This window comes from Artemia franciscana, chromosome 11, assembly GCF_032884065.1.
Source record: "Artemia franciscana chromosome 11, ASM3288406v1, whole genome shotgun sequence".
Classification (NCBI taxonomy): Eukaryota; Metazoa; Arthropoda; class Branchiopoda; order Anostraca; family Artemiidae; genus Artemia; species Artemia franciscana.
In genome coordinates this window covers 7253450-7276827 of record NC_088873.1, presented here as the reverse complement: position 1 = coordinate 7276827, position 23378 = coordinate 7253450, and the positions used below count along the sequence as shown (strand labels likewise).

Below are 23378 nucleotides of genomic sequence, written 5' to 3'. Positions count from 1 at the left end.
TGGCCAGCGACCCCCCTTCTTGACTGGGTCTGATACTGAAATTGGAATGCAAATTACGTCGCTACATGATTGCATATTACAGACATTTTGAACCAGCCAAGTAACTTACTCAAGAAGTTGACTCATATAAAGAAGTGTCAATTCACGAAAATTTCGAGGGGGTAAAATCTATTTTTTTCGAACTTTATGGGGCTAAAAAATTTTCGTTTTTCTCTATTTTCCCAACACAAATACCCAGAAATGGTATCTTTCAAAGTCTAGAGGAAGGAAAAAATCCAGGGGGCACATACCCTCTCCTGCACCCACCCAATTAACGCTACCAATCATACAGCTTTTCTAAGAGGCCAGGAAAGATGATAATACTGGGTAAAAAAAGGAAAGAAAGGCTTAAGCGGTCGACCCGCTAAAATTTTTATGACATTTATAAATTTATGACATTTTATGTTTATTTATATTTTTTATTTATGTTTTTACTTATGTTTTTATATTATGTTTTATATTATGTTTTATTTTATATTATATGTTATTTATTTATCTTTTCATATTTATGACATTTTATGACAACAAAAGAAAGGGATTGAAACTCGAGACGATGAAAGCATAGTGTAATTTCGCAAAATGCCTTAAAGGTAAGTGCTGCATCATCAAGATTTTATTCATGGGGGGGGGGCGTTTGAGACTGGTAAGTTTTGAAAGTAACTTATAAATGCGTTTTTTTCTCACGTTTCACGTGCGTATTGAGTTTTTGTGTAAGGAAAAACATTTGAGGCATTTTAAAGGTCTCTAGAACATAATTTTGTGTAAAGCATTTTCTTAGCCTATTTTGTTCCCCCATCTTTGATATGAAGTCTCTACATAGCCCTTGGCTACGTATTCACAGAAGAATTATTTTCAACAAAGGTCGAATGAAGGTCAACTTCAGAAAAGTTATACGAAATCTTAAAGCGGAAGTTTTAAACAGGAAGGAGAAAGAAATTATGACGGAAGAGGGAGTATTTTTGACAGCCAAAAATTTCGTTAAATTCATAAAATATTGATTTTTATCAATATGATTTTTATTCAATACTGAAAATATTGAAAAAAATTTTCTTTATTCATAAAATATTTGCAAGCTGCATTGATCTTGTTTTCTGGTCACATTCATAAAATATTGATTTTTATCAATATGATTTTCATTCAGTTTTGAAAATATTGAAAAAAATTCTTTATTCATAAAATATTTGCAAGCTGCATTGATCTTGTTTTCTGGTCACATTCAAAAAATATTGATTTTTTATCAATATGATTTTCATTCAATATTGAAAATATTGAAAAAAAATTTCTTTATTCATAAAATATTTGCAAGCTGCATTGATCTTGTTTTCTGGTCACATTCATAAAATATTGATTTTTATCAATATGATTTTTATTCAATATTAAAAATATTGAAAAAAAATTTTCTTTATTCATAAAATATTTGCAAGCTGCATTGATCTTGTTTTCTGGTCACATTCATAAAATATTGATTTTTATCAATATGATTTTTATTCAATATTGAAAATATTGAAAAAAGATTTCTTTATTCATAAAATATTTGCAAGCAGCATTGATCTTGTTTTCTGGTCACATTCATAAAATATTGATTTTTTATCAATATGATTTTCATTCAATATTGAAAATATTGAAAAAAAATTTCTTTATTCATAAAATATTTGCAAGCTGCATTGATCTTGTTTTCTGGTCACATTCATAAAATATTGATTTTTATCAATATGATTTTTATTCAATATTAAAAATATTGAAAAAAATTTTCTTTATTCATAAAATATTTGCAAGCTGCATTGATCTTGTTTTCTGGTCACATTCATAAAATATTGATTTTTATCAATATGATTTTTATTCAATATTGAAAATATTGAAAAAAGATTTCTTTATTCATAAAATATTTGCAAGCTGCATTGATCTTGTTTTCTGGTCACATTCATAAAATATTGATTTTTATCAATATGATTTTTATTCAATATTGAAAATATTGAAAAAAATGTCTTTATTCATAAAATATTTGCAAGCTGCATTGATCTTGTTTTCTGGTCGCATTCATAAAATATTGATTTTTATCAATATGATTTTTATTCAATATTGAAAATACTGAAAAAAAATTTCTTTATTCATAAAATATTTGCAAGCTGCATTGATCTTGTTTTCTGGTCACATTCATAAAATATTGATTTTTATCAATATGATTTTTATTCAATATTGAAAATATTGAAAAAAAAATTCTTTATTCATAAAATATTTGCAAGCTGCATTGATCTGTTTTCTTTTTAAAAAGACAAACATAGTCCACATTAGACAACCTACAATTTTTTAAGTGGCATCTTAAGCAGGAGTCCACTTGAGACAACTTACAAAATTCTTTAAAGCGGCATCATAAGTAGGAAGACGAAAGAATTGTTCCACAACTTCTTCATTCTTAAAAAGGATGCCTCGATGTTTTTAATCTTGATTTTATTTGATTTGTGTGTAAAAGAAAAAAAACTTTAAGAATACGAATTATGAGCTTACTTAAAACTTCACGCTGATCTGCACAAATACGTTCAGTCTAGTTTATTGAGGAATATTTCAATAGTTCTAGCTGAAAAACAGTATAGCGCTCACCCACCGTCAGGAAGGGACACGGGGGATCAATGACACCCCCTAGGAGCAAAATACATAGAAATCGTGTTAAAAAGAGTAACATTAGAAATAGTATAAAGAATATAAAGATCCTCCAGAACCATTGATGGTGCATATGATTTGTTTATTTATTTACAAACCACAAAATACAACGAAAAAACTGTAGAGTAAAAAGAAAAATTTCCTCAGCCTAAATGTGTTAAGGAAAATTATTCTGCATATTATTTAGTAAGAATTGCTTTCTAGCTTCACACTGTCCAAATACTTTACCCCCACCCCCTCATGTGCAAATATATAGCCCAAATTATATATTTTCCACCTATTCTGTCACTTCTCTTTGTCTTGACTCATACTAAGCTGAAAAAAAAGTTCTATAATGCGTCAATGAATGAACAACTTAAGCGGTGGGGCGTATATCATTCAAGTACCAAAAAACTTATCGAGAAATACTTAAAACGGAATCTTTCCTTCTCTGTAAGATTTTAAAAAAGGTTGACTAAACACTGTTATGAAGAGGGCACATAACTGGCAGTGAGTGAAAGCACAAAGAACACTTCAAGGTAAATTGTTTTGGATTGCACCTCTCCCCCTTTACTCCTTTCGAACCTGTCCTGACAGTAAAAAAAAAAATAATTTTAGAAGACAAGCCAAAGTACAACATAAAGAAACAATGAAAAGCTTATATGCTGTTAATGTCTTAACGCTGTGGGGCTGATTCAAGGTGGAATGTAGTGGTTGCAACCCCTCACTTTTACTCGTTTCTAGGAGGTCTTGGCAGTAACTATGACTATCAAAGTTCGCTTGAAAGTCAAAAGTTTTGGATATCAAAGTCAAGGCCAAAGTATAACATAACAGTGAAAAGGGTATTCATTTCCAAGACACGATTTAGTCTCAAAAAACGGGTATCACAAGTCCAGATGGGCTAAATTTGCACTTCAAGGTCAAACTGCTTGCGATCTCTTTAGAGGTTATCGCGGAGAGGCACTGTTGTCGCACTAGTCGCATTAGAGCAATCAAGCTATGGAAGTAAGAGTCAAACCTAAACACAAACCAAGCGAAAACAGCAGTAGGGTCAAGCCATCCCCCAAATATTCAGTTTAAGCTAAAAACGAGGATCCGAATTTACACACACTTTAGGAGTTGGCTCTTTGCCTAGAGCTAGGAAGATGACGAACTGAAGAGCTAGTTGTAAAGGTAACACAATTATTTTAACAGGCCTTTCCTCCAGGTAGGGATTCCCCATCTTAAAACAGAGAATCTGCTCAATTGAATAGAAATACGCATCAATGCATTTTTCCAGCATTTAATTCGTTGCCCATTTAAGTTGGCATTGTACCAGAATTTCGACTTGAAAAACTCGAATCTAACTCTTTTCTTATTGGCAATTAATCTCTATTGGTTCGATACAGAAGAAAAGCTCCAAGAATTAGTGAAATTGTGAGATTAATACATTGTTAGAAACGGTGCCAATCCAAGAAGGTTTTTCCAGACAGCAGAAAATGCCCTGACCAACAAAATTCCCGGATGGAAATAACCAATCTCTCTTAATTCAAGCCAAATATATTTTTTTGTTAAGGACACATACAAGGGGCTAAACACTATGCATCAGAGGTATATATGAATTTGTAAATTTAGGCCTGACTTGGATTGATTCAAATTGAGTTTTAAATCGTTCTAATTTAATTGATTTAAATAGCCCTATAATGACGAGTATCATTATCATTACCGGGAAAGAAACTCAAGGATGGAATCCCTCTTAATTCAATTTCTTTTTGTAAAGGCCACAAATACTAGGGGTTGGGCAACATGCATCCTCGATTTACACGAATTGGCGCTTACAAGTCTAAAAAAGATTTGATTAAGCTTGAAGTACTACTACTACTACCGCTACAACTATTGACCATTACCCCATCTGTTTGGAACTTCACTCTTTACTCCCTCCAATAAAGTTGCTATTTCCCAAGAGTCTTATTTAGTTGAATAAAATTTCTAAATTAATTTAGTTCATTAAATTAATGGGTACTTGTGTATTATTCAGAACACACTCAATAATTGAAATTAGGTTCTTTCATGAAACAAACTACGATGCAGGTACATTTTACGAGAAAAACCGGTTTCATAGCCACGAAGACAAAACTCCATTTAGTTTGCTATGAATAGTGATAGAAGATAGTGTCTGAACATGGATTTTGAAATGAAGATTTGGGATTTGCCAAAGACTGAAAAAGAGGCAATTATAGTTTTCCAGGATAAGGGGTTGTTGCCCACAACCTATTATTCTAATATATAACCTACTATAATTCTAAGTTGTAATTTTACAATTTTCTTAATAAAGTATTACATTTTCATCATATTTTGTTTTATTTCGTTAGCTTTATCAAAAGTTTGGGATATATATTTGCACATAAGGGGGTTGGGGTGGGGTGCATTATATCAAATACCTAACTGAACCTAGCCTAACCACCTCTATATATAAAATATTTAATTAAAATGTACCTGCATCGTAGTTTGTTTCACGAAAGAACCCAAATTCACTTATTGAGTATGTTCTGAATAATACACAAGTACCAATTAGTGATCTTTACCGGTTACTCAAACAGCATACCAGCACAGGAGAGAAATGAGGAAGGGGTAACTTCCCTTACCTAAGATTAGTCTGGGGGACCTTCCCAGAGGAAAAGGTTTGGGATATTTCGACCCGAGAATAGACTTTATGGGGATTTTAGACATCTGCATTGGAACAATTCTTTTAAACAGCCCCTTTTCCTTATAAATTGTTGCTGTGTATAGTTGTGTCCGCCTAAGCAAAAACAAATTCCCTGAAAAAAACGAAGTCAAATAAATGCAGCATTTAAGATAGGTAAAAAAAAAAAGTTGTCAACTACGCTTTATCGATTGGGACTTCATTACAATCATTGCAGTATGTGTTTTTTTTAGACTTTGTGTTTTTTGAATGTTTTTTTAGACTTTGTTTTTTAGAATGTGTGTTTTTTAGACTTGTGTTTTTTTTTAGGTAAAACATAGTTATCAGTTACGCTTTATCGATTGGTGAATTATTAGAATGCATTACTATATGTCTAATTTTTTATTATTTCCATTCGAAACACACCATTGACTACCCTTTGCTGCAATTCCCGGAATTTATTTTCACCGCGGAAAGCGTTTTGATTTTGGACATCTGATCAACATCCAAGCAAAAAATATTACTGTCAATATTGCAATTTGTACATATTTATTCTAGAGGTGAATTGTCAAACTAATGTTATTCATTTCAGGATTTAAAATAAATTCCCAGAATATCAAATCCAGATGGCAGTTAAGTTACTTCTGGTGTATACGAGACAATAGATTGCAAGACCCCTCCCTTGATCAAGCACTTTTTTCTTTTTTGCAAAGGACACATTCCAAAGCCTCAAGGAATTTGCAACTGAGCTTAATACATTAAAAGAAAACACTATTATAGTTTTGCAATTCAACGCCTAAACCGCAATTCTTACAACTTATTTTTTATGAAATTTATTCTTTTTTGCTCGAAGATATTTGCTAAGAATAGCAGAACTTTTAAGGATGGCTTTACGCAACATTTGGCGCAAAATGTGAGAATTGAAGTTGAAACAAAGAATAAATTAGGCTATTGAAATAAATAAATAGTCACCAATATTCTGGGGGGGGGGTGTCCCGCGCCTCAACAGCTCAATACTACTACTACTAATAACTCACTGCAGCACCAAGCCGCCTGAGGCCAACACAGCTACGCACGCTCCTCCTCCGACCTAATCTATTTAAAGCCTCCCTCTTTACATCCTCCCAGGAAGTTCCTATTTCCTTTAAATCTTTATTTATGACATCCTCCCAACCCAGACAAGGACGACCTGCTTTCCGTGTAGCCCCAGACGGTTGGCCAAAAAGGACAATCTTCGATAATCTGCCATCCTTCATCCGTAGAACGTGGTCTAGCCATCTCAACCTTTCTTTCATTATAGCCCTAGAAAGCGGGATTGAATCCGTAGGCAATTTCTCTGGAAAACATCTAGTAAATTTTCATCTGCTTTTCGGAGCGCCCATGCTTCAGAGCCATATTTGACCACTGTCATCACTGTAGCTTCCAATATTCTAATCTTGGTTTGCAGACTTATCTTTCTATTCTTCCAGACTAATAAAAAAAACTTTTCATTGTTTTCACTGGCTTTAAATTATGCAAATGAGAGCATAACAATTACAACCCCTGCTAACTTTCCATCATAGTACCAATCTACCCGACCCTATTATAGGTACGCATTCCTTCCTCCATCTAATGGGAATGCAAAACTAAGCCAATCTTTAATTTTAGAGCGTGATTGCCCTATATACACGAAGCAGAGAAGCAAACAGCGCACTGCAACTCGTGAGTTTAATGTGTCAGTTCAGTCATTCAGTTGATTCAGTCATTTTTTCTTAACATAGAATTCTACTTGCAGGAAATAATTCTTTTATATGTCTATAAATTTTATTGCTAAAGGTCATAGATACATCTTGCGGAAAACCGATTTTAATTTCATTTTTCCTTAATTTTAATTACCGTCTTTTTCTTTTTAGTGTTTGTATGCTTTCTTTCTTTCTCATTTACATTGTTGGCACTTATTGTTGAATAAATCTGTCTATCGATACGATAAGTTAAGTGGCAGAGATGGTAATGTGATCAAATCCAGAGAACATAATTTGAGCGAAATGACAAGATATATGGTAAAGATTTTTTTCAGAGGGTAAGGGGGCTGGGGTTTACATTTGTCACTCTTTTGGACGATCTTTTATCTTATATTATATTACAGAATAGAAACTGTGCCCCCTCTTTATAATGGTTGGTTGAAGCGATTTAATCTGACTAATACCCCAAATAATGAGACCTGTCAACTTCAGTCAAATTAAGGCCCATCCGCAATGAGGTTTTACTAGTATTAAATTCTGCTTAATTTGAGCCCATCAGATTTTTCGTTGGATCTTTTGATTGGCTGAAAAATTACACGGAAAATTCTGATTGGCTTAAATTAGCCCTAGCTGAACATTAGTAAAATTTCATCGTGAATGGACAATAAATAGAAACACATTTATATTCCTTCATAGACTATATGACTGCAGTATGGATACGCAGTCTGTTCCAGACTGATTTTTTCCCAATCTTACTTAGAAGAGGTTGACATGTCACAGGAAAGATCTTGAAGAGACAACACCCCTATCTCCTTTCTCTTTGTATGTAAGAATCTGTAGCGAAGCGCACAAATTATAGGAATATAATCCTACCTAGAGTCAGGATGGGCTATCAAATTTCTTTGAGCAATCGATTACCTGGATATCTGATTTACGCTATGAAACGTCATTCCCGCAGACATTGTCTATCAGATATTCCATAAAAAAAATATGTCTGCAGGGCAAGCTTCAGTCACCTATAAATCTGAACGTCTGACATTTAGATATTGTGAAATACTTTGTATCTAAGCAAGACATGAACTACGAAATTAGGAAAAAAAAATAGCCAATTTTAGTTAGAATAAAACTGGTATTTACCGTAGTGATTAAATCAAAGGGTTAGATGCTTGTTCATTCATTTAGACAGATGATGGGTATTGTGAAATACTTTGTGCAAAAGCAAGACGTTAACTAGGACAATGGAACATTTTTTAGCAAATTTCAGTTCCAATAAAACTGGTGTTTATTGTAATGAGAAAATTAAGGGTTAGACACCTGCTTATTCATTTAAGCAAAGAGCAAAGGAGGCGAAACACCTTTATCGAAGTGAGACATGAACTAGGAAAGTGGAAAATCTAAAAAAAAAAAATTGTCAATTTTAGCTGGGATAACAGTAGTATTTACCGTAGCAAGAAAATCAGAGGGTTAGGCGCTAGCTCATTCATGTATATAGAGGATGAAGATTGAGAAAAACTTTGGATCCAAACAAGACATGAACAAGGAAAGTGGAAAATTCAAGAAACTTTTCCTTAGCCAGTTTTATTTGGAGTAAAAATGATGTTTACCATAATGATTAAATCAAAGGGTTAGATGCTCGTTCATTCATTTAGGTAAAGGATGAAGATTGAGAAACATTTTGTATCAAACAGTTCGTGGTAACGAACTGTAGTAAGGAGCGACCCGGCTCAATAGTAACCAAAACTCTAAAAAATGGAAATTTGGTACCAATAGCTACATCAAAAGAATTGCATTTTAATGCTGATTTTAAATATATAAGTTTCATCAAGTTTAGTCTCACCCATCAAAAGTTACGAGCCTGAGAAAATTTGCGTTATTTTAGAAAATAGGGGAAAACACCCCCTAAAAGTCATAGAATCTTAACGAAAATCAAACCATCAGATTCAGCGTATCAGAGAACCCTACTGTAGAAGTTTCAGGCTGCTATCTACAAAAATGTGGAATTTTTTATTTTTTGCCAGAAGGCAGATCATGGATGCGTGTTTATTTGTTTTTTTTTTCCAGGGGTGATCGTATCGAACCAGTTGTCCTAGAATATTGCGAGAGGGCTCATTCTAACGGAAATGAAAAGTTCTAGTGCCCTTTTTAAGTGACCAAAAATTGGAGGGCACCTAGGCCCCCTCCCACGCTAATTATTTTCCCAAAGTCAACGGATCAAAATTCTGAGATAGCCATTTTATTCAGCGTAGTCGAAAAACCTCATAATTATGTCTTTGGGGACGACTTACTCCCCCCCAGTCCCCGTGAGAGGGGTTACAAGTTCAAAAACTTTGACCAGTGCTTACATATAGTTAAGGTTATTGGGAAGTGTACAGGCGTTTTCAGGAGAATTTTTTGGTTGGAGGCAGGGGTTGAGAAGAGGGGGATATGCTGGGGGAGCTTTCCATCGAGGAATTTGTCATGGGGGAAGAAAATTTCCATGAAGGGAGCGCAGGATTTACTAGCATTACTTAAAAAAAACAATGAAAAAAAAATATGAAAAAGTTTTTTTTCAGCTGGAAGTAAGCAGCAGCATTAAAACTTAAAACGAACAGAAATTATTACCTATATGAGGGGCTCACCTCCTCCTAATACCTCGCTCTTTACACTAAAGTATTTTTAGTAATTTCAACTATTTATTCTGCGGCTTTTGTGATTCAGGGGTCATTCTTAATGAATTGGGACACAATTTAAGCTTTAGTGTAAAGAGCGAGGTACTGACGAGGGGGTGAACCCCCTCATATATGTAATAAAAACATGAGAATACAAAAGTTCTTTACGTAAGCTAATTTATAAGTTACGTATATCTTTTACTTATAAAAAGATTCGTAAAAAAATTACAAGTTCTAGTTGCCTTTTTAATTAACCGAAAATCAGAGGGCAACTAGGTTTCCTCCCCCGTTCTTTTTTCTCAAAATCATTCGATCAAAATTATGAGAAAGCCATTTAGCCAAAAAAAAAAAAATATATACAAATTTCGTTTTAATTATTCCTCTGCGGAGAGCCAAAATCAAAACATGCATTGATTCAAAAACGTTCAGAAATTAAATAAAAAAAACAAGTTTTTTAAATGAAAGTAAGGAGCGACATTAAAACTTAAAACGAACAGAAATTACTCCGTATATGAAAGGGGCTTTTCCTTCTCAACGCCCCGCTCTTTACGCTAAAGTTTTTTACTGTTTTAAAACGTAGAGTTAAGAGAAAGAGTCAAACTTTAGCGTAAAGAGCGAGGCGTTGAGAAGGAAAAGCCCCTTTCATATACGGAGTAATTTCTGTTCGTTTTAAGTTTTAATGTCGCTCCTTACTTTCATTTAAAAAACTTGTTTTTTTTTTATTTAATTTAAGCAAGACATGAGCAGGGGAAATGAAATAGTGTGTAACTTTATCAAATTTTTGTTGGAATAAAAATAATATTGACTGTGGTGTAGATATCAAATAACGCTTGTTCATTCATGCGGGCAGAGGATGAAAATTGGAGAAAGCACCATCTACGAAATACTTGGGACATGCTCCGAGCCGTTCCTAGGGTTGTCGGTGCCCGGGGCAAAATTAAATACATCACCCTCCTCCCACTCAAATATAAGAAAAAAAGAATCAAAGCGCCCCCCTATCCGCGACCCCATTACCCTCCTCTCTCCTTTAAACGGCCCTGGACATAATTATAGGAACGTGATGTGCTGTATCTCCAATAATGTCGTGTATCAAAGCTGATTTTAGTTCTATTGACTAATATCTGCAATGCATTTCGCAAGCCAATCTCATTATTCCTTATTCTTGGGGAGAAAAATAGCCTCACCTTTTTAAACCGGGTTACATAATACTAGAGACGGATTAACTAATGCTGAGCGACAAATCTAAATAGAGAAGGAAACACAATTCCTGAAGAGACAAATAACTCCGCCTTTTGAAAATCTGATTGGCTCTTTTGTGAAAAATATTAAGCCAGTATAAAGAACGGATAGCTTCGAGTCATAAATTGTGTATATGTAAACTCTGTTTATCTGTGGTCGAGAATAAGCAAGATGTCAGGACTGAGAAAGTGTCATGCATGAAATATCCGAGACATGCTTATAGGCACAAAATGCATGTCTGGAGACACAAACCAAGGTATCACCAGGATCCTAGACTGAACTTCCAATGAGCATCTCCTCGTTTGTTCACTCTATTTACTTCGAATTTCTTTTGTTGGCAAAAATGCAAGCCAAACCGCAGGCTAAACCAAAGGAAGAGTTGAGATTGCGGCAATCGGCCTATGTCTCGCTTGGCTTTCGAATTTTAAAAGGAACCTGCACTTCAATTCAGATCAAAAACGATTGCAGACCAAGCCGGCAGAAAATGCAAAACAAGCCAAGATTCGCAAACAGCCAGGATATTCCCATCTACTAAGGGCGTGATGACATATAGAGGGCATTATCACTCAAATAAATATAGAAAATGAACATGTTTTCAGGCAAGTAAATTAGCAAATGTAAGTTTTCAGAAAATCCTTTATATATATCACAGCAACCACAGGTACCATGTCAGGCGGTCTTGGTGCTGACCTTACGCATTCAAATGAACTTTAAGAACTCAACAGTAGTTCCAAAATAAAGATAGATCATTGGAACTACAAACTTGTTTATGCAATTGAATTGGCACTTTGACGGTTACGCCAGTGCAGTCTGACTTCGATGCCAAACAGGACTCGGAAAGTGATGCCCTGTCAAAGGAAAAGAGACATCGGTATTTCGTTGGTAATAACATTGATTTGCGACCGGCTAAAATTCATTGACGAGTGATATTGGCCATTTGCTATGCTCCAAGTCTTTTCATTTCTCCCACCTTTGTAGTGGCTCACAATTTAAACTCGATAGCAATTTTTTGTACTAAATATAAATATCGGTTATCGAAAAAAACCCATTGCCTATTTTTTGGCATAAAAGATTCCCGTAAGATACGAAAACAATACTAATTTTTTTAAGCTATCACGTGTTCTAAAACATAGAGGTACAACTAGAAAGAACCAAGGAGATACAGTTTTCCTCGGCACACTGTCTATTGGGGCCATTTAGGTAATTCGCCGGTGCTGAAAAAGGTCTGAAAGAACCGAGTTCGCCGCATACGTCGATATAAAATATGTCAGAATACAAACCCTAAAACTTGAAAACATTGACAAATTGCCCGAAGAGGCCGTATTAATACAGTCGTAATAGTCGTTTACAGTAACAAAATAACCGACGGAATTGCGTTTTTAATTTTTGACTGGGAGGGGGGGGTGTGTGTCAGCTATTCAGACAACTTCAAGAAAGAGACGGTTTTTCGTTTTTATGAGAAGGATTTTTCAATCCTGGAATCATCCTGACTAAAAAATATTAGGCATAGAGAAAAGGCATAAAAAAAGACATATTCATAGAGAAAAGTGGCCTGAGCGTGGCCATGAGTGGAGTGATTTCAGATACAAAAACTTATCGTTTATTTTCAGAGCGACAGAGAGAATAATTATTGACAAGAAAAAATAAAATAAAATACAAAATGAAAGTTTGGCATTATATTTTATGCTTTTGTAGCTATCTCTAAGCATCAAAGCAAAATACACCCAGTAAAATTCTCAAAAGTTATATTGAAGGAAGAAAAAAAAGACCCCCACTAGAAATGGCTCTTTGGGCCAAATTATTTGCAGTGATTCGCAATTCGACATCTACAGAAATATTTCGGGCTAAATATCGACATCATTGAAAGAAAAATACTCTCGGATTCTAAAGTAAGAGCTTATTCTAAAACGGACAGAAGAGGCTAAAGGGGATGGTCCAGGGGCATCAATAGGAAGTGTTATTTACTCCGTAGGTTGCTTGTCTCCGTCCAATAATTCGAGAAAATGCTCCTCGCGGGGAGTGTTTACATTAAAAAAGGCTCTTTTTCTGGTGCTTTCATTAAAAAAGAAAAAAATGACATCCTTACATTTCGAGAAATATATTCCCCTCACCACATAATTTCCGTGAGTTGACATCACTGGATGGGGTCCACTGTTCTGTCTTCGGATTACGCATATAGACAATACCCAAAAATCTATCATCAGCTGACCCGTTACTTTACCCCACAGCATTGGGTAGGCATCCCATAAGCTGATACTACCCAAACCCGTTTTTCATATACTGTCAATAACGATTTTTACCGTCAATCTTGTTTTCTGTCAATATAAACCGCAATTCTGTCAATATATACATATGGTATATGATAAACATTACCATCAAAATGACTTTGACTTGACTTAAGTCTCCTGCCGGGCGCTGCTTGACATAGAGTGACGCCTGCCTCCTCCATCCACTTCGGTCCATTGCGAGCGTCTGTTCTTAGCTTGGTCTGATCTTTGCCATCGTCAGGAACTCGGACAGGCTGCCGGACCATCGCTTTTTCGGTCGGTCGCGGAGTCGCTTCCAACCGGCTTTAGTAGGGCAAAGTCAAAGATAATCTTTGCGGGTATTTGCAGGGGCATTGGAAGTAGGTGTCCGAACCATCGTAAGGTACGTTCATCTGCTTGGAAAGAAAACCGGGACTGCTTGGTGAGCTGCAGCAGCTTCTCATTACTCATGAAATCAAACCATCTTAGACCTTCGATCCTTCTTAGGCTCTTCGTCTGGAATAGCCTACATCGATGGCCTTTAGTGTAATGAAAAAATCATCATCCAGCGTTGCCCATCAAAATCATTGCTAAACGTTAACATACAAAGCGTACCGTTACCAAAATTAAATAGATATACTATTCATAGTTATTATATTTGTCTTTTTTAAATTTGGAATTACATTATGCCGAAGATAAAAACCTACTTTTGTCAAAAAAGAGCCTAGGTGCATTTTCGTTGATAGGCTACTAATCTAGCCATTACTATTTTATAGTAAAAGGAAAAATTTAAAACGAAAAGTATGCCAACTTTGAGAGAATTATAAGTGAAATCCAAATAAACACTGAGTTAAATCCAAATTAAACAAACTAAAATCAAAACAGATTAAAGCTAGTTTTGAATTATTATTTATTTGAATAAGTTTTGCTACGTAGAAAGATCTTTCCTTGGGAGAATTTGTCACGGGGGAAGAGAAATTTCATGAAGGGGGTGCAAAATTTTCTAGCGTTATTTAAAAAGAAACAATGAAAAAATAGGAAAAACTAGGAAACAATAGGAAAAAGTTTTTTCAAGTTAAAAGTCTTAATGAGAAAATCATCATCCAGCGTTACCCATCAAAATCCTTAGTAAAAATTAACATACAAAGCGTACGGTTAACAAAATTAAATAAATATAATATCCATAGTTATTATATTTGCCATTTTTTAATTTAGATTTACATTATTCCGAAGATAAAAACCTACTTTTGTCAAAAAAGGGACAGTAGGTACATTTTCGGTGATACTAATCTAGCCATTACTATTTTATAGAAGTTTAGAATTTTAAGTTAAATCCAAATAAACTCCGAGTAAAATCCAAATTAAACAAACTAAAACAAAAAGATTAAAGCTCTACTATATTATTTTAGTTCTACTGGATAGCGCTGCAGTCTCGCTGGAACTAGTACCTAATAAACCCATGATAAAGCTTCGGCGTTTCCTCCCGCGAGTTTCCTCAGCTCTAGCGTTTGCAAACGTATCAGAAGAAGGTGACGCCACTATCTCAAATCTACATATATAACTGGTAAGTATCCGAAACACCAACCAATCACTGATCATCAGCTTTGAAAACAATCGCATGGGAAGTTATACAGCGGGTACCCGGAGCACGAAGCAAGAGGAGTGTTTCTCATTGTATATACAGTCAGTAGGGCTAATCAAAGTTACGAATCTTATACATAGATAGGGTAACTTCCGGTAACTCGAATTAAAACTTTTGAGAAACTACACTTTATTTTATATGGCTTTAGGTGTGTTGGACAGCACTGAAATGTCAATGGCATTAATAGTTTACAATTCCGTTCAAGCCGGTGCTGAATCACCAGTATTTCTATTCCACACCTGCGCACAGGGTGGGCAGGGCGATCCACAAGACACCTCTCTTTAAAAAAAATCCCTTAATCCTCCTTAAGGCTTGGAATTATGTGCACCCATGTTCCTTATTTTTCAGTTTTCTTTTATATTTCGTCATAGATCGTATATCATTACAGACCAGAGGTTAGGTTAAGAGCTGCACTATGTAACCTCGGCGGTTGTGAACTGCTGCTCTAAATAAAGAAACGAAACTTCCTGAAAACTGAAAGGCCTCTGAGAAAACTTTACAACTATTCAAAAATGTACTGTAAGGGAATCGTCCTTCAAAACTCATACTTCAATTCTGTTTATTGTTTGTATCCCTATTATTTATTGTTTTTGAGCCTGCATAATTCGAGCATACACAGCAACGGGCCAGCTTTCACTATAATTTCACTTGATTTGGTTAAATTCTCCCCCCCCCGGGATTAAAAAAAAAATTACGCCACTGGGCTATAAAGTAAGAAAAGTCAGATTGAAATAAATGGAAAATTTTGCTAGTAAATGCAAACATTTGTAAAAATTTGGCGAAAATATTTTTGAGAGACAGGGGGAGGGGAGATGTTGATCATGATTTTGTCTCGGGTGTAAGAGAGGCCAGAATGGTCATTGAACATTATTAGAATAAAGCGGAATAACAGTGAAATTAGACGACAGAAAAGAACCAATGGAAAAAATCTAAAGAAAAGCGAAAACCACAAAGTAAGAGGCGGTGCCTAATTTAAGAACTTTCGTTAAGCCGGAAAAAAGTAGGAGAAAAAAGATAACGATACGAGGGAAGTTCATGCACCACTAAACAGAATAAAAATCTAGTCTCAGCGTATGTTTCCTGGTCATTATATGCACTGCAATTAATGGTAAAATATTATAAAGAACGATCGTTAAGTCGCAATTAGTTTTTTGTGCATAAGAAAATAGCATCACTGACTAAATTACCACTTCGCTACAGTTTCAATGATTTACTGCTACTGTCACAGACAAAAAATGACAAGCTCAGAAGGAACGAATAAAGAATAACTGTTTTACATGTTCTGGTACGGAGAAAGGTACTGCAATTAAAGGTTAAAACGGAATATAACTCATCAAAGTTGGTAGAACCAACTGACATTATAAGCATACGTAATTGGGTTTCAGGATGAGCAAAAAAAACAACAAAATCACCCAAACAATATAGAAAGTGTTCACGCCCAACTGACATTAGTTTTCAGAATCCTAATGAGCAAAAAAATTGGACACGAGTGATATGTGGCAGCTATGACCTTGCTAAGAAATACGGCTTTGTACAACAGCTAGATGCCAATAACAGGCAAACTCTTTTTTTGAGTTCATTGCTCCATGTCCAAAAATTATGAAGCCTGTGAGCAAACAACCACCCAGTGACAACTGTTTATGAACCGACGATTAGTATTCGTTTTTTGGGCTATGCTTTGATAACCATGCATGGACTTACTGAAAAAGAGGAATTTTACGAATAAATATGGCTTCGGAGATTCCAGGGAGCTCCTCACCCCATGCACATGGGTCCAGCGATTTATGTAGTGTTTTCGAAGTGCCGAAGATATCGAAATATGAACATTTTTTTTTGCTTCCTGGGTGGTTTTGAAATTTGGCTTCATAATCTGGGGGGGGGGGGCATATCCAGGTAAACCAAGGTATACAAGACAAAATAAATTTAATGTCAGAAGAACTGGGGGGAGGCAGCTGCCCCTCCCCCAGTTCCTAGGGTCAATGTTCCTGGGCCCATCTTAGGTCTAGTCATGCTTGATAACTGTAATTTTACAAAATTTTTCGGTATTTGTGCATTAGACAGTACACACTCAAGAATTACTTAGGTCACATCTCAGATAACCGGTTTCTTTTCAAAGACAAGTGACTGGCGATACAATGGATTGGAATTGTATAATTTAGACTATATATTTGCACATTAGGGGGGTTAGGTTAGGGGCACTGTCCAAATACTTTATGTGCAAATAAATAGCCCCCCTTACGTGCAAATATATAGCCCAAATTATATTATTATACAAACTAAATGTTATATGAAGGTTATTTTTCATTAGGATTAACCTAGCTTCACTTCTCGAGTGTGTACTGGCTAAAACACGATTATAAATTTTTCGTTTGGTTGTATCAAAATTGTGAAGTTTTCAGGGCAGTAACATACTTTCGTCAATGTTGACACGTTGAACCGGGAAAATAAATACGGAAAACTAATTAATTAAATTTGACAAAGCTTTTTGTCCATAAAAATCTCAAAATTTACGATCTGCTCACTCCCGAAAACAGCTACATCCTCAGAAAAAGGTATCTACACCTTTTTAAGCTGTTGGTGCCATGGTGGCAGTAGCATATTTTGTATTGATTTTTCACCTGTAGCTACCACAAACTGCAAAGATCCACATGGAAGTCTTTTTTTTTTAGTAAAAATACAATTCTCGATTTTTCTTTTTTTAAGGCATATATGGTTGTATAAGTTTCAACTTAATTCAAATAAATTGATTTCATTTTTCGCTGCCCTTGGTACTGAAGAAAGAGAGTTAAGACAGAATTTTAAATTTTACTTGGTTCCGTCTGAAGATTGATGTATACTCCAAGAATAACATTATGCCAATATAAAATTATCAAAACTGAAATTTTATTGAAACATGTATCAGGAACAGGAGCAAAAAACACGGCTCACTGCCATTGGAAATGTAGGAGAGGGTAGGTATGTACGAACAGGAGCGGTTACAGACAATGCTTGGAGGGGGTACAATCGACTTTGGTTTTGCCTTCCCTACTTTTTACTCCTCCGTTCCCTTAACTAGCCCAATTTTCAACCTTCTGGAGGGCACATGCACCTAAAATTAGCCTCTAGTCTCTAAACCCACCCCTAGGTATAAAGAAAATTCTTAGTGTTTAATGGCCAGATAGAACAATTTAGAATTTTAGAATAAAAATTTATTAATTAGAATTAAACAAGAGCTAAGAGCATGGCACTTGTGACGAGGCGAGAAGAGCTAAGAGCCAAGAGATCAGATGATATGCGCTCTAACAAAATTCTATGAATCAATAGATTTATTTAAAAAGGAAATAAGAGGCTTAATACCGGTCAGGATTTAAAATAACAGCTCTGAGTCACGATGTCCTTCTAAATATCAAAATTCATTAAGATCCGATCACCCACTCGTAAGTTATAAATACCTAATTTTTTCTAATTTTTCCTCTCCCTTTAGCCCCCCAGATGGTCGAATCTGGGAAAACGACTTTATCAAGTCAAATTGTGCAGCCGCCTGACACGCCTACCAATTTTCATCGTCCTAGCACGTCGAGAAGCACCAAAGTCGCCAAATCACTGAACCCCTCCCCCCCAACTCCTCCAAAGAGAGCGAATCCACTACGATTCTGTCAATCACGTATCAAGGACATTTGTTTATACTATCCACCGACAGGTTTCTATTCTTCCCATCCAGTTTCATTCTGATCTCACCAATTTAAGTATTTTCTAAGATTTCCGGTCCCCCCGACTGCCCCCCCCCCAATTACGCTTGATCCGGTTGAGATTTAAAATAAGAGATCTGAGTTACAAGGATCTTCAAAATATGAAGTTTCATGAAGATCCGATCACTCCTTCGTAAGTTAAGAATACGTAATTTTTTCTTATTTTTCAGAATCAACCCCCCCCCCAATAGAGCGGATCCGTTCCAATTATTTAGATCACGTATGTAAGACTTCTGCTTATTTTTCCTAGCAAGTTTCATCCCGATCCCTCCAATCTAAGCGTTTTCCATGATTTTAGGTTCCTTCACCCCGAACTTCCACCAATGTCACCAGATCCGGTCAGGATTTAAAATAAGAGCTTTGAGACACGATATCCTTCTAAATATCAAATTTCATTGAGATCCGATCACCCGTTCGTAAGTTAAAAATACCTCATTTTTTCTAATTTTTCAGAATTGACCCCTCCCCCAACTACCCCAAAGAGAGCGGGTCCGTTCCGGTTATGTCAATCATGTATCTAGGACTTGTGCTTATTTTTCCCACCAAGGTTCATCCCGATCCCTCCACTCTAAGTGTTTTCCAAGGTTTTAGGTTTCCCCCTCCCAACTCCCCCCAAATGTCACCAGATCCGGTCGTGATTTAAAATAAGAGCTCTGAGACACGATATCCTTCTAAATATCAAATTTAATTGAGATCCGATCACCCGTTCGTAAGTTAAAAATACCTCATTTTTTTAATTTTTCAGAAATAACCCCCCCCCAACTACCCCAAAGAGAGCGGATCCGTTCCGTTTATGTCAATCATGTATCTAGGACTTGTGTTTATTTTTCCCACCAAGTTTCATCCCGATCCCTCCACTCTAAGTGTTTTCCAAGTTTTAGGTTTACCCCTCCCAAATCCCCCCCCAGTGTCACCAGATCCGGTCGGGATTTAAAATAAGAGCTTTAAGACACGATATCCTTCTAAACATCAAATTTCATTGAGATCCGATCACCCGTTCGTAAGTTAAAAATACCTCATTTTTTCTAATTTTTCAGAATTACCCCCCCCCCTAGCTACCCCAAAGAGAGCGGATCCGTTCCGATTATATCAATCATGTATCTGGGACTTGTGCTTATTTTTTCCATCAAGTTTCATCCCGAACCCTCCACTCCAAGTCTTTTCCAAGATTTTAGGTTTCCCCCCTTCAACTCCCCCCACTGTCATCAGATCCGGTCGGGATTTAAAATAAGAGCTCTGAGACACAATATCATTCCAAACATCAAATTTCATTAAGATCCCATCACCCGCTCATAAGTTAAAATACTTCATTTTTTCTATTTTTTCCGAATTAACCGCCCCCCCCCCACTCCCCCCAGATGGTCAAATCGGGAAAACGACTATTTCTATTTTAATCTGGTCCGGTCCCTGATACGCTTGCCAAATTTCATCGTCCTAGCTTACCTGGAAGTGCCTAAAGTAGCAAAACCGGGACCGACAGACCGACAGAATTGGCGATTGCTATATTTCACTTGGTTAATACCAAGTGCCATAAAAACCTGAACCTCGGTACTTCGGCAAAGCCACTGCCAATAGCTTAATCATACAACACTAATCATTTCTAGGTCTAGAATGGTTGAAGTTGTTTGCAACACCTGGCTCTCAAATTGACACAAATACCCCCGGTTCATAATGCATTCATCTGACAAACAAATAAACTTAGAAACAATAGACAACATTTTCGCAAGACAGTGGAGTTCAATTAAATTAATGTTTCTCAGCACAGACACCAAATATATATATATATATATATATATATATATATATATATATATATATATATATATATATATATATATATATATATATATATACATTATTTATATTATATTATATTATATTATATATATTTACAGTATATATATATTTACATTAAAATGAGAACTTTTAAACTAAAAATGTTTAAAAACCTTGACAAAAAAGGAAACAAATTCCAAGTCCCTGTATTATAGCTCCATAAGATAATACAGTACCTGTGTCTTATAGCCACCACATTGAAGTTCTGTCGAGAAGTGAAACTTGGTTAATGCTAATAAAATAATACAAAATATTATGAAAATATAATACTTTATCAACAAAAGTATGAAAACTACAAGAAAATAGTCCAGACCGCATTAAATACGTAACCTAAACCAACCTAACAAAAATACCAACTAAATATGTAATCAAAATATAGCTACAATGTAGTTTCCCACCGAATCGAAGCTAATATTGTGAAGCTAAACATAAAGACCATGAAAACCGGTTATTGTCTCATTTACGCGATACAAGATCTTGAGTGTGGTGGCTATAAGACACAAGTACCGATAATCCTCTTATATCATTCTGAATTGCGACAAGACCTGATAAAAATAATGCATGCCACTTAGAGGTTTATGTCTCTTTTTATCTTCGTAACGGTACAAAACAGGTCAATTCTAACTGCACCATTCGATTCCTCGTGCTTTGTTTATTCATGACACATACATAACTCATTTTCGACCAAAATGGCATGTGCCGCACTTTTGATTAACCGAATATCAAATCTGACCCGGGAATTGAGTTCTGGGGGCTTAATTGAAACAAGTAACTTAAACGAGCCTTGTCAAGAAGTCATTCAGCCAGGGTTGCCACCACGGTCAGTTCCTAAAGTGCTACAATTGCCCAAATTTGCGTGCTACACAGCGATTTTTCGTGCTATAGTCAAAGAATTGACTGCAATAGTGCTAAAATTGGGTTGAAATGACACTTTAGTGCTATTGTGGCAACCCTGAGCATGTACTTAAAGAAGCTTCAAATTCTGTTAAGACTTGTTGCCTATTTTTTCCTCAGGCAAAAAAGTTCAAAAGATCATGACATTTGGAGGACATATCTACCGGTAAATCAGACGGGCCTAAAAGGAACCTCCATAACAGCATTAATGACATGCTTTGTGGTTCCACCATACCCAGGCATTAAAAAAATTTACAGGTAATAAGACAATAAGTAAATCATGCAAATGTGCATATAACTTAGCCTCACTCGCTATTATAATTTCCAAAGTCATAAATCTCTTCAACTACAAATCTGCATTGTTGCGTCAAATTTGACAAGCGAACATCCGCTTTAAAGCCATTTGAAAAATATATGCCTTTTTTCTGAATAAGTAATGTTCATAATAAAATACACGTAATTCATGCAGTCAAAATTTCCGAGGCACGTATTTAGGTTGGGATCCCCCTCCCCCATTCCAAGATATCTAGTACTTCGCCATCATTTTATTTTCAGTCAAATCCTCTGTTATTTCTTGCTGTTTTAAAACTTTTAGCCCTCGACCGCTACGAAACACACACCCCCCTGTCATAGTAGGTTTATATTTGCCGAGTGACTGCTTATGTCAAACATAACGTCACTTGCTAGACGTTTGACTTAGTTACCTACTTATAAGTAAACTAATGATGTAATGACGTATATAAGTAATGACGTATACTTATAAGAAAACTAAGAAAATAAAAAGCCAAAACTGGAATTGGAATGGAATTACGGTTACGTCAGGCGAGGACCTAAGACCCAACCTGCCAACCCTAGTGTGTGGAGGGACTTAAAAAAGCCAAGGTAAATTCGAGGGTATATCTGTGATTTCTCTTCCCAATTCCGTTTTAGGAAGGCGAGTTACCTTTGGGTATTTTGTACGACAACTATTCCAGGGTTGTTATCCTTTATAGCCAGCTTTTCCTGGAATTACTTATTCTTGGAGGCAAGCTTTCTCGTCCTAATTTTCCTTGGGGTAGGTTTCATGGGGGCTAAGTTTTCTGTAGATCAGTTTTTTCTAGATCTTTTTAGCATCATTCAAAGCCTGCCATTGGTCGAATTCTTAAAGCTTTATCCATATACGATTTTTGAATTAGTTGCAGGTTCCTGTTCAACATTCTTAACATAAATTCGAAGGTTAATACAATACTACAAAATTTTCGAAGACTAAATTCTTTAAGCAAGAACAATGTAAAATTCTTGGCATTGGTATGGAGCCCTTGCCCCCCCCCCCCCCATGATGATAGTCAGCTTGATGACACCCAACAAAAGGAAAACTACAATTTTGCGTACAAAAAAAAAGGAAAAAAAAACGCGCATAAAATACTACAGAACAGAGGACAAAATATTCCAAACCCTATACATAGCTTACATTATAATGTATTGCTTAGCAGATGATAAATTAGGGCAGTATTGAAAGTATAAAAAAATTTGAGTTTTATTACAATAATTTTTTATATGATTTTTCCTGTATCTTATTAGTGAACTAAAAGAAAAGTGGTTATTTTCTTCCATTTTTATAAATGTATATATAGAAAAAGCAGTTTTTAGATAACTTGTTTTTCACTTTTTGTTGGCAGGTTCTAACACAAGCGAAATAGAAAGTACATGCTCAGTAACTGAAACATATGAAATATTCCGTGATAAGTTAGCTACATAGAAATGAAGAACATAATTCCACATAAAAAAGGATTGATAATCAACAGACCAACGATAGAATTTAACCAGAAACAAATTCGCCAGACTTTGCTATAATAGTATTCCCTTTCGATATTCATCAATAAAGAAATTGAAAAAAAAAAAAAAAAATGAATGCAAAAAAAGTCGTTGTTAAAGCTAACACGAAGGTTCGCAGACTTTCCGAAATCACGTATATCAGGTAGTGCGGGCCAAGTGTTTGAAAGTGTGTCTAGGCGTCCCCCCGGATAATTAAACATATTTTTCCCCTGGATAATGTTGGATGTTCATCGGAAGGGAAATTGAAAGTTCTACCTGTCTGTTTAAGTCA

The 23378-nt window shown here is 35.5% G+C and overlaps 1 protein-coding gene across 1 annotated transcript in view; it reads right to left on the bottom strand.

Annotated features, from left to right (window-relative positions):
* Positions 1-23378, bottom strand: part of LOC136032743 (uncharacterized) — a 165307-nt gene that overhangs the window by 15721 nt on the left and 126208 nt on the right. The window lies entirely within an intron of this gene.